This window comes from Schistocerca americana, chromosome 5 (genome assembly GCF_021461395.2).
Source record: "Schistocerca americana isolate TAMUIC-IGC-003095 chromosome 5, iqSchAmer2.1, whole genome shotgun sequence".
Classification (NCBI taxonomy): Eukaryota; Metazoa; Arthropoda; class Insecta; order Orthoptera; family Acrididae; genus Schistocerca; species Schistocerca americana.
Genome location: NC_060123.1, coordinates 478,993,104 through 479,006,454, shown reverse-complemented (window position 1 = coordinate 479,006,454; position 13,351 = coordinate 478,993,104).

Here is a 13,351-nt window from a genome sequence, read left to right as displayed (position 1 = left end):
TTTACTACTGTTTAATGGTATACTCTAAATGTACATTGTCAGATATTTCTTAACGAGTTTAAGGTTGATGTTTGATACTAGCATCTTTTCCTTAGTCAGGAATGTCCTTTTTGCTCGTACTAGGCAACTTTTTTGGGTCCGTTTTGCCTCGTCCATCATGTATTATTTCACTTCCAATGTAGGAAAATTCCTTAAATTCACATATTTCGTGGCTCCCAGTTTTGATATTAAGTTTCTTGATCTCTTTTCTGGTACTCCCCATTACTTCCGTCTTTCAATCCACATTATGTACTCATTTGACTCTTCACTCCACCAAGATGTTTGTAGTCGCTCGTGACTTTTATTAAGGATAGCACTACTATCAACGAATTTTGTCGTTGATATCCTTTCACCCAGAATTTTAATCCTACACTTCAAACATTGTTTCTTCTATGTATAAACTGAACAGTACAGGCGAAAGGCTACATACGTGCTTACAACCTTTTTAAACTGATCTCTTCTTTCTTAGTCTTCAACTCTTATTGTCCACTCTTGGTTCTTGTGAATTTTGTGTATTACTCGTCTTTCCCTGTAGCTTACTTCTAATTTTCTCAGAATTTCGAAAATCTTAAACAATTTTACATTGCCGAACGCTGTTTCCAGGTCGACAAATGGCTCTGAGCACTATGGGACTTAACATCTTTGGTCATCAGTCCCCTATAACTTAGAACTACTTAAACCTAACTAACCTAAGGACAGCACACAACACCCAGTCATCACGAGGCAGAGAAAATCTCTGACCCCGCCGGGAATTGAACCCGGGAAACCGGGCGTGGGAAGCGAGAACGCTACCGCACGACCACGAGCTACGGACCCAGGTCGACAGATAATATAAAGATGTCTTGATTTTTCTTAAGTCTTGCTTCGATTATCAACCGCGATGTCAGAAGTTCCTCACAGCCTCAGACTACAACGTGACAGGTATTGACAAAAGATGACAATATACAGATGAACACGGACAGAATACCTAACGGAGCTACTCTACAGTATAAAACCCTTAAACGCATGTAGAAGCCCTCACGACACTTTAGTTGGTGTCTCAGATGCATTGCGAGCAATTGGCAACATCAAGTGGCTTGCATGACCGTCTGATCTAAAGGCTCGGTAAATGCTGTTCCACAACGCAATCTCACAGTCTTGTCCGATGTATATTTTTTAATATTTTTATTTATTTACCTTCGGTTGCACTCATACAGCCAGTTCAAACACAGAATGACTTAAAAAGTTAAAACTAACTGCAATTTCCTACTGAATGATACAGAAATCGAAACAAACAGTGTTACGGATAGTTAAACAAACAAATTCTATCAGATTTCAGACAGCCACACGTGCTCATCCACTCCACTACCAAAGACCCAGGCGCACACACACACACACACACACACACACACACACACACACACATACGTGACACATGCCCTAACTTTAAGTTAGAATTTCATTCCAACCTTTACCACAAATTGCACTATTAAATTATAAATGTCTAAATTCTTCTTAAGTAAGAGCATTAACATATGAGGAGTAAGTGCTTGATGCATGCAGACCAATTCCTTAATCAGCTATTCGGTTTTCCTTCTGTATCACGGGCAGCCGAAGAAGATTTCATTAATGTCCTGCAGCTCCCCACAGTTGCAATAAGGCGATGGTACCGGGTAGGTGTATAAAGGTGTCGTCTGTGACAGCCGTAGTTTAATTTAGCTAGGCAATGATCCTTGCAAACAGTGTCCTATTACCTTGGCCAGTTAAGCTGCATACCATAACCCATGTTTCAGCTTACTATTCGGACTTCAGTCATTGCGGATGAATTTGTTTGTACCTCATACCCCTGCGCAGATCTTCGATCTCTCATGCCTAGTTCCACACGTGTTTGACCATGTCATTAACTACTACAATGAGATCATCTGCTGGGACGAAATGCTGTTCTATGCTAATCATCGTTGCGACCTCATCCAGCTAGTCAGCTCTCTCACTACCAACAATCCCCACACTTCCTTTCATCCACACAAATGACACCTCCTTACAGAAGCTGTGTATCTCTGATACAGCAGCAACTATTTGGTATGGTGAATAACGACTATCTTTGTCCTTACCAACAAGTGTCGTGTTTGCACCGTGCACAGCGATTGTGTGAGTATTATGATACAACTAATTGCTATGGCTATGCCGAATGTTAATGTCTGTTCAACAGCTAAGAATCCGGCCGTATTAAGTGACGCTTTCGGTTGGCACGATAATTCACTATTTTTTATCATTAACATGTACATAGGCAAATCCGACAGAGTCCCTGTATTTAGAGCCGTCGGTCTACACACACGTTGCACCTAACCATTGCTCGGGGTGGCTTTCTAAGTTACTGTTGTTTGTTACAGACTTCTCTGAGCAGTCCAGATTAATACGTACATCTACGAGGGTCACTCAAAAAGGAATGCACACTATATTTGTAAAAATACTGTTTTCATTCAGCATGTATGGAAGTATTACACTGTGTAGATACATCCTTCCCGCTTGTTTTCAAACTTAGTTCAACCTGTTCCCGTGAGTAACGCCATCACAGCATGTCTTCAGGATGGCTGCTACACCTGACGTTCGTCAGAAGCAACGTGCTGCCATAGAATTCCTGTGTTGTGTAAATGAGACAGTGGGAAACATCCACAAGAGGTTGAAAAAGGTGTATGGAGATGCCGCTGTCGATCGCAGTACAGTTAGTCGGTGGGCAAGCAGGTTATGTGATGAAATCGGGCCCGTGCAATATCGAGGATTGTCCTCGCAGCGGTAGGCCTCGTACTGCACACACTGCAGACAATGTGCAGAGAGTTCACGAAACTTCAAGCTTGACTGAGTCGTGTTCGACCACATCGGCAAGAGCAGGATGTTTTGTTGTTGCACGACAATGCAAGGCCACATGTCAGTCAAAAAACCGTGGAAGCGATTGCAAAACTCGGATGGACAACGCCGAAACACCCGCCTTACACTCCTGACATGGCTCCATGTGACTATCATCTCTTTGGGATACTGAAAGACTCTCTTCGTGAAACAAGGTTTGAAGATGATGACTCCCTTATACACGATGCCATACAGTGGCTCCAACAGGTTGGTCCAGAATTTTACCGTGCCGGTATACAGGCGCTGGTTCCAAGATGGCGTAAGGCAGTTGAGAGGGGTGGTAATTATGTGGAGAAATGAAATTATTGTTCCTAAAGGATGTATCTAAACACTGTAAGACTTTCAAGCATGTAGAATAAAAGATGGATTTTTTTTAAAAAATAGTGTGCATTTCTTTTGGAGTGACCCTCGTAGTACCTAGTTAATGAGTTCTTTGTGTTGCTCACTGCAGCGTAGCAGTCACATTCTTTGAATGATATTCTAAGCATTGAAAATGCCTCCACAAATGGTGGTATGGTTTTATGGATTTAATGGTTGTCGGTGTAATACTGCACTGTAAGCTCGCTAATTTTTTGTCAGTACATCCCTAGAGCTCTGAAAGTGTTTGGGAATAAATATTCAGCTGAGGTAGCACGTACTGAAAAGAATGTTTCCATGGTTGAGGTGGGAATATTGACAGTTCGCCAAATCTACGTTTCAATCGGTTTTTTATCTATGTCTCCAATGTGTCACTATACATGTGAGCCGTAAAGAGTACGAGCTACCTTCGTGACCATTTCTGTAACTATCATGCCGCGCTGCCTGCAGGTGTTCCTGCCTCCACCATAGAACTGCTCTGTATGATAGGTCGCATAGGTAGCCGATATTTGGAAATCATACATACGTGTACTGAAAATTAAGATACCGTCGTCATATCTCAAACACATACGCAACGCTTCGTTTTTTTCCCTACGTGTACCTCACAGATGTAGAGTTGGATGGAAACATCTTTCATTGCATCATCACTCCGGATATATATATATATATATATATATATATATATATATATATATATATATATATATGTATATATATATATATGTTACAAAACATCGCTACTAAGGCGGTGTGATTCCCAAACACCTTTCCTCTCTTAAGCATCAAGTAAGTAAATGGCACAGAAATATCAAAGTTTAAATACATGTAGTATTTCCCAGACCAAATCTGATGCATGACCGATTTCCTAGTGCGCTAAATTTCAGATTTAGAGTTTCGATAAATGTCGAAAAATGTTACTTAAAACTTCAAATTTCAGTTAAAAAGGCGATTAATACAGGAAATTTGTAAGTCATTTCTGTGGCCTTTGCCTGTTTTGTTTTTGCTGCTTACTATCATAATATCGGACTCTGGAACGTAAACTGTTGGTGTTTTTTTTCTTGCTTGTTACTAGCTTCAACTGGACATCTCACAAAAATGCTCCGCTACCACAATATCTGTTGTAGCAGGTAACTTGTGCGTCTGACTGCCAATTGGGAGTGGCCACATGCTGCGTCTCAACTGCAGCCCTTTTCTGGTCTCTTCCAACTTAAGATTATAAAAATCACGTCGAAATTTAACATAACGTGTAACTAAGGGATTTAAATGAGTAAAATGTCAGGCACAGTGCGACGAGAACCGCCTCAACATGTTGCCAACGGAATGCAGTTGACATAGGAGCAGTAGGCCAAGGTTACAACCTAATATATATAACAAGTTTTTGTGGTTGGTTTCTCACGACGTTCTTACTTGAAACTGGCTAATACCATTGTCACGTTTTCTTTATGACTGGTTTGCTATATATTAATCAGGACTAAAAAATTCGTTTTGGAGTCACTGCTGGGCGCCAAGTGACCAATATTGTGCCAAGAATACCTGTTCAAATTGTACATACGTAGTACATTTTTCCGCAATTTCCGTTGCCCAGAGACAACATAGACGCAATACCTATAGCACAAGCTCAATGTCTGGGAGATGGACTGAATTGTTCTGCATTGTGTCTATATACCCTATCATACGGACTTATGGCCATGTACGTGTCAGTTGTTTAGTAACTAATGGTGGTGTGCTATACACTACTTTTAACTGTTGACAATTCCCTTCATACGTTATTTATTTGTGCGGTTAAGTCAGCCCGTCCCTCAGGGTGCTGTTGAGTTAGGATGGTTTTTAATTGATTACAGTCATCATTAAATTCTCTTCTGATAGTTACTTGGCCAGATAACATTTGCATTCTAGTGATTTGTTCCATGAGTTTTAGTTCATCATCTAAGTTTTCAATAATCTCTACGCCTTCATCTTTAACCCACACTGAAAAAATAAAACTTCTTTTCCCGAGTATTGAATCGTTCCTGCAACATTTTATTTTGGTCAATATCCAGATTGTTAAAATTTTCATTTAACAGCTTTAGAGTATGCTCAATTTCAGTCTGTCAACTGAAGTGACTTAGCATCTGACAATAACTGCTCATTTGCTTCCGGTGTATTTTTGTTAGCTTCTGTTAATTCCCATACTTCGGTGGAAATACTTGAAGGATTACTTTTTATTTTAGTGGGTAATCCTTTACTACACTCATTAACTGCTTATCGTGTGTATCTAGCGTAGTTGCTAGTTTTTCGAATAATTTAGTGTGTGGATTTAAGCCTTCAGGTGTTTGATGGGTACTAGCAATGAGCTGTAACTGGGATTCTGGTTCAGTTTGTATGAAATTTGTACTGTGTCGTCTATAGTCGGATAAGCCATATTGTTGTTTCATCATGAAATTCTTCTTCACTGTTATTTGCTAATTTCATTATTTGTAGGTTTACCTGATACTAAAATAACTATTATCGCCTTAAAAATTTTCTGCATTTCTATTTATCTACCAAGAATATGCAGTGATTTGTGAATTTAAAGAAAATTTATCTACGTGATGGAATGTGTACGTTTGTAAAAACAATCTATCATCGGCAATCCATTTTAGCTTTGGCCGTCTTTTACGTAACTCATAAACACAACGTAATTTACAAATTAAAAAATTTAAAAAATTAAAAATCACAGATAAATTTTGAGGACTGGTCACTAACCATCTACAGAAAGTGCTAGGATATGGAAGTCAGTCGATATGAGCCCTCCCGATAGAAGAAGTTCTATAAAGCTAGAACTCTCCAGTTTAGCTAGAAAATGTGAATGATTCAAAAATATTACATGCATATTGTATCGTGTCAACATGACACATTCCAACACCAGTTGTATTACGTATCGAGCTTATGATCAACATTAATATCTCTCATAAGCAATTATTGGTGCGCTGCAAAGAAAAAAAGATATTATTAAATATATCCATCGATTAACCAGAAAATAATTCTTGTCAAGCCAACGCGTTTTGGTTGACTGCCATCATTGTTCGAACTCTTACACTGACGAAAATGGGTTTTCTCGCTATTGAATTACTGTCGAAACAGCACAAATGAAGCTCGAATCGTTTGATGATTGATCAAACTGGTTTCATTGCTTTTGGTGAAAGCCTATGAAAAATACCTGTGTAATCCAAACCGTCATTCAGGAGAGATATTTCACTTAATACAATCAAATAAAAAACATCTGTATAGTTAAATTTTACACTGTTATTGCATCAGCAGACATTTACGTAGATTTCATGATATTTCTAACACGTTCAGACAGAAAAAAGGCAAGCAAGAAGTGACGAAATAAACGAACATGTAATATCAGTTTTATAAAATAACGAACGTGGAAGATGTGTAACCTCTCAGACTCGTTTTAATCATAATACGCTGGGTCCTTGGAGTTCATAGGGTTGGAGTTTCTTTCATGCTTTTGATTTTAATTGCTTCGTCTGCAGAAAAAAATTGTGATTAATACTTAATACATTACTTCTCCTGATTGTGCCCTCTAATCTTTCACATTCTTCCTTCTCCATGCCCACAGTCGTATAGTTATCCAGCTACAGTGCTGATTTCACCAATCCCTCTCGAATTACACCTAATCTCACATCACAGACCGTCTGGTCTTTTATTGTTGCCTTAAGCTACACCAAAATCATGCAACTTCCACTCCTACAATATTTACTCGAGCAGAACCTTTAGCCTACTACACGTATTCCTAATATAATCTGCATTACGAATTGAACAGCATTATTTACATGGACCTCGCCGTTGGTGGGAGGATTCCGTGCCTCAGCGATACAGACTGCCGTAACGTACGTGCAACCACAACGGAGGGTTAACTGTCGAGAGGCCAGACAAACGTGTGGTTCCTGAAGAGGGGCAGCAGCCTTTTCAGTATTTGTAGGGGCAACAGGCTCGATCATTGACTGATCTGGCCTTGTAACACAAACCAAAACTGCCTTGCTTTGCTGGTACTGTGAACGTCTGAAAGCAACGGGAAACTACAGCCGTAATTTTTCCCGAGAGCATGTCGTTTTACTGTGTGATTAAAAGATGATGGACTCCTCGTGGGTAAAATACTTGTATTGTGGAGAGAAAATAGTCCCCCATTCGGGTCTCCGGGCGGGGGCTACGCAGGAGGACGTCGTTACAAAGAGAAAGAAAACTGGCGTTCTACGGATCGGAGCGTGGAATGCCAGATGCCTTAATCAGGCAGGTAGATTAGAAAATTTAAAAAGGGAAATTGATAGGTTAAAGTTAGATATAGTGGGAATTAGTGAAGTTCGGTGGCAGGAAGAACAAGACTTGTGTTCAGGTGACAAAAGGGTTATAAATACAAAATCAAATAGGGGTAATGCAGGACTAGGTTTAACCCTTTGTTTCCTGACATAAGAAAAAATTTACTTTTTAACATTTTCTTTGCAGAATGTATGCTATTGTGGCCTCAAATGACGGTAGAATTTTTTGTAAAATTTTATTTTATTTTTCACAACTTTTTTCTCTCCTGGTACTCAGAAGTACCGTCAGACTCCATGGACAGAAACACAATGTGCGCAGAAAAATGCTCCAATTTTTATAACTTGTACTTCATTCCACATGAATATTAAATATTTTTACATTAGAAAATTAATTAACAGAAATATGATATTTCTGAATTATTTTTTAAAGTTCGCATAAATTTATTCTAGAGCAACTTCACAATACTTAGTAACTTAGCTATACATTTTTGACAGTATATACATATCACAGATTTAGTGTTAGTGATACCTCATGAAACTGTAGGAAACAGTTCTTTTTCTCATTGTAGCACAAATACACTTTCCATGTATTACATTGTGAATGTGGTCTCGACTGAATTTTAGTTTCCGCACACATTTATCATCTTCCTCTTTTACTAGTGAACACCACAAAATCGTTTTCTCGGTTGCCAAGACGTACATTCTTCGGAACAGAAAAGTTGTCCTTTCTTGTCTTTGGGGGAGTTATCTCATCTTTACCAGAGTTTCTCTTTTTGAGGTTTGGCACTTGCTGTTTATTCATTAGCCCTAGTGCCACAGCGCTCCTGAATTCCAGCAGTGGTTGTGCCTCATGTAGATCACTGAAAATGACGTAAGCATTGCCAAAACAATTTCTATTGCTCCCCAGAAGTGACGGTGCCACCATTTCTTTGATCACCTGTCAAGAAAGTTGAACGTAATCCGTCTGCATGATCCACACCACCCATATGTTTATTGTAATCACATGCAATAACTGGTCATGGTATAGCCATACCAGTTCCATCTTTCTGTTTTCTTGTCACTACGCTCTGTTCAGTGCCATGGAAGTTTGACGCAAAATACACTACTTTATTTTCCCTCCTTTGAAATACTGTTAGGTCTAAAGATGACTCTCTGTGATTTGATTCCCCACGGTTTAGACATTTTTCTTTAGGTAAATTCCCTGGCAAACCTGTCCTGTTTGTTCTAATTGTTCCACAGGCAAATGTATTTACGGATTTCTGTGTGAGAAAAAGTGGACAGAGCAACTAGTGAGAGGTAACGCATTGTTGCTACAATTAAGTGTTCGCACAACCTGACGGTACTAAAAAGTCCGCTTTATATTTTCCACTTTATCTCATTCACTTGTAACGTAATACTTCAAACTATTATAAAAAAACAAAGAAGGTAAGTACGTACAATGGAAAACTCAACGGAAGTTTCAATAAATTGCACACAAATTCAGGCAACACCATGGAAACAAGCACATACAATCTTCTGTTTTCACAGCAGCGCGCGAAAAACAATTTCAATCTCTGACCGCCAGAGAGGTCTATGTATTGCACAGTAACATCTATGAAACAGTAGAGCAGAGTTACTGTTACGTACCGACAGGCTCTCAGATAACGAAACTGCACCACGAGAAAATAATGAGAGTCAAAACTTACTGGTACTTTTAAGTACCGTCAGGCAACAAAGGGTTAATAATGAGTAAAAAAAATAGGAGCTCGGGTAAGCTACTACAAACAGCATAATGAACGCATTATTGTGGCAGAGATAGACACGAAGCCCATGCCTACCACAGTAGTACAAACTTACACGCACACTAGCACCGCAGATGAAGTAGAGATTGATAAAATATATGATGAGATAAAAGAAATTATTCAGATAGTGAAGGGAGGTGAAAATTTAATAGTCGTGGGTGACTGGAATTCGATAACAGAAAAAGGAAGTGAAGTTAACGTATTAGGTGAATTTGAAATGGGGTAAGGAATGAAAGAGGAAGCCGCCTGGTAGAATTTTGCACAGAGCATAACTTAATAATAGCTAACATTTGGTCGAAGAATCATTAAGAAAGAAGGTTTTATGCATGGAAGAGGCCTGGCGATACTGGAACGTTTCAGGTAGATTGTATAATGGTAAAATTAGGAACCAGGTTTTAAATTGTAAGACATTTTCAGGGGCGGATGTGGACTCTGACCACAATCTATTGGTTACGAACTACTGATTAAAACTGAAGACACTGCAAGAAGGTGAGATGGGACCTGGATAAACTGACATAACGAGAGGTCGTAGAGAGTTTCAGGGCGAGCAATAGGGAATGATTGATAAGAATGGAGGGAAAGGAATGCAGTAGATGAAGAATGGCTAACTTTGAGAGATGAAATAGTAAAAGCAGCTGAGAATCGAGTAGGTAAAATGTCGAGGGCTCATAGAAATCCTTAGGCAACAGAAGAAATGTTGGATTTAATTGATAAAAGGAGAAAATATAAAAATGCAGTAAATGAAGCAGGCAAAAAGAAATACAAACGTCTCAAAAATGAGATCGACAGGAAGTGGATAATGGCTAAATAGGGGTGGCTAGAGGACAAATGTAAGGATGTAGAAGCATATATCACTAGGGGTAAGATAGATACTGCCTACTTGACAATTACTGGAACCTTTGTATGAATATCAAGAGCTCAGATGGAAACCCAGTTCTAAGCAAAGAAGGGAAAGCAGAAAGGTGGAAGGAGTGGATAGAGGGTCTATAAAAGGGCGATGTACTTCAGGACAATGTTATGGGAGTGGAAGGGCATGTGGATGAAGATGAAATGGAAGATATGCTACTGCGTGAAGAGTTTGACAGAGCACTGAAAGGTCTAAGTCCAAATAAGGCCCTGGGTGTAGACAACATTCCATTACAACTACTGATGGCCTTGGGAGAGCCAGCCCTGACAAAACTCTACCATCTGGTGAGAAAGATGTATGAGACAGGCGAATTACCCTCAGACTTCAAGAAGAATATAATCATTCCAATCCCAAAGAAAGCGAATGTGAAAATTACCGAACTGTCAGTTTAATAATTCACGACTGCATAATACTAACAAGAATTATTTTCAGTCGAATGGAAAAACTGCGAGAAGCCGATCTCGGGGAAGATCAGTTTGGATTCCGTAGAAATGTAGGAACACGTGAGGCAATACTGACCTTACGACTTATCTTAGAAGATAGAATAAGGAAAAGCAAACCTCCGTATCTAGCATTTGTAGATTTAGAGAAAGCTTTTGACAATGTTGACTGGAATATTCTCTTTCAAATTCTCAATGTGGGAAGTGGTAAGATAGAGGGAGCGAAAGGCTATTTACAATTTACTTTTGAATGCATTACGGGAACAGCAGTGATCAATGTCTTATAAATAATTACTATTAAAAACAGTCTTGATCACGATTTATTTAACAAGGTGACCGGTTTCGACCACTACTGTGGTCATCTTCAGACCATTGAGTAGGAACCTCTTCAGTAGTGATTCTCCAACAGAAAGAGGTTCCTACTCAATGGTCTGAAGATGACCACAGTAGTGGTCGAAATTGGTCACCTTGTTAAATAAATCGTGATCAAGACTGTTTTCAATAGTAATTATTTACAATTTGTACAGAAGCCAAATGGCAGTTGTGAGAGTCGAGGGGCATAGAAGGGAAGCAGTGGTTGGGAAGGGAGTGTGACAGGGTTGTAGACTATCCCCAGTGTTATTCAATCTGTATGTTGAGCAAGCAGTAAAGGAAACAAAAGAAGAATTCGGAGTAGGAATTAAAATCTATGGAGAAGAAATAAGACATTGAGGTTCGCCGATGACATTGTAATTTTGTCTGAGACAGCAAAAAACCCGGAAGAGCAGTTGAACGGAATCGACAGTGTCTTGAAGGGATGATATAAGGTGAAAATCAACAAAAGCGAAACGAGGGTTATGGAATGTAATCGAATTAAATGGGGTGACGCAGAGAGAATTAGATTACGAAATTAGACACTTTAAGTGGTAAATGTGTTTTGCTATTTGGGGAGCAAAATAATTCATTTTGGTCGAAGTAGAGAGTATATTACGTGTCGACTGGCAATGACAAGGAAAGCGTTTCAGGAAGAGAAATCTGTTAACCTAGAGTACAGATTTAAATGTCAGGAAGTCGTTTCTGAAAGGATCTGTGTAGAGTGTAGGCACGTATGGAAGTGAAACATGGACGATAAATAGTTTAGGCAAGAAGAGAATAGAAGCCTTCGAAATGTGGTGCTAGAGAAGAATGCTGAAAATTACGTGGGTAGACCACATAACTAATGAGGGGGTACTGAATAGAATTGAGGACCAGAGGAATTTATGGCACAACTTGACTACGAGGAGGGATCGGTTGGCAGGACATGTTCTGAGACATCGAGGGATCACGAATTTAGTATTGGAGGGAAGCGTGGAGGGTAAAAATCATAGGAGGAGACCAAGAGATGAATACATTAAGCGGATTCAGAAGGATGTAGGTTGTAATAAGTACTGGGAGATAAAGAAGCTAGCACAGGATAGGGTAGCATGGAGAGCTGCATCAAACCAGTTTCTGGACTGAAGAGCAGAAGAACAACAGCGATTTGCACTGAACTGTAGCACAACGCAGTGTTATTGTTATGACTGTCAGCCATTGTTCTAATAATTTTAAAATGGTAAGAATGCTTAATAACTGTTTTAATCTGTTTTATTTCGAAAATTATATAGAATGCAGAGGGGATAACCCTACAGTACCGAGTCATTTGCTCCTTAAGGGGCAGGTGAACGTAACGACAAGTATGCCTACTTTCATGTTCGTGGCCAATCAACATACGAAGAGTACTCAGTACTGAGTACTATTAATTGCCTGTCGCTTTCATAGGTTTCTGTTATACGAGCTCGAAGTAGCTAGCAAGTACTGACCAATCATTCACAATCCTTAAATATTAATATGTATAACGAAGATAGTTTTATTTCACGACTGGTAAAGGTACAAAATAAGATTGGAGACAGTGATAGTACGGGTGTAATTTATTTATTTCTTTCACTGAACATGGTTTTAAAGCAGTCTAAATCAGGTGGTAGGAAGAGATAATTGACATAGCACATATTTCCCAGTGGGACTGGGCAACAAAACAGTAAAAACGTAAGTTACCTTATTACTTTAGTCTTATCTATACTGCAAATACATATGACATAACACAAACTAAACTGTGTCATCGATATTCAGGCTCACATTTTCCGCGTTTACCATCTGTTCCCAGATAGAATTTTCACTGGGTGTATTCAGATGAGTTTTACGACGACATTGCTATGTGTACAAACTTTACAACATCATTCTTTTAAAAAAATTACTGAGTTTCGGTCAAAAAGTCATAATCCCTGCTATGCATTTTTAAATAAGGTGTATTAATCATAATCCTGGGGCGGTACTCTCACTTTGTTTCGTAATGTAGAGACTCTTTCGAAATACAGGAATTGTGGTGCTCCGTATAGCACAGTGCACGACGAAATTACTGCACTAATATTAGTTCGAAAATTAAAGAGGTTTGGTGGAATTAACACAAATTATAGTGTTCTATCACAGTGGATGCCGCGAAATACTAAATCTTAGCTAAAGGTGCGAGTCTGCAGAGTTTAAGATCGGGCGACAGACGGCCGGCTTTCGCCGAGCTGTTTCCACCGACAGCCTACAGATGGCGTCGGACTCCTCTGCTTCGACACTTCGGTAGACACCGCTAAGCCCCTCACGTCGGCGGATTCTGTT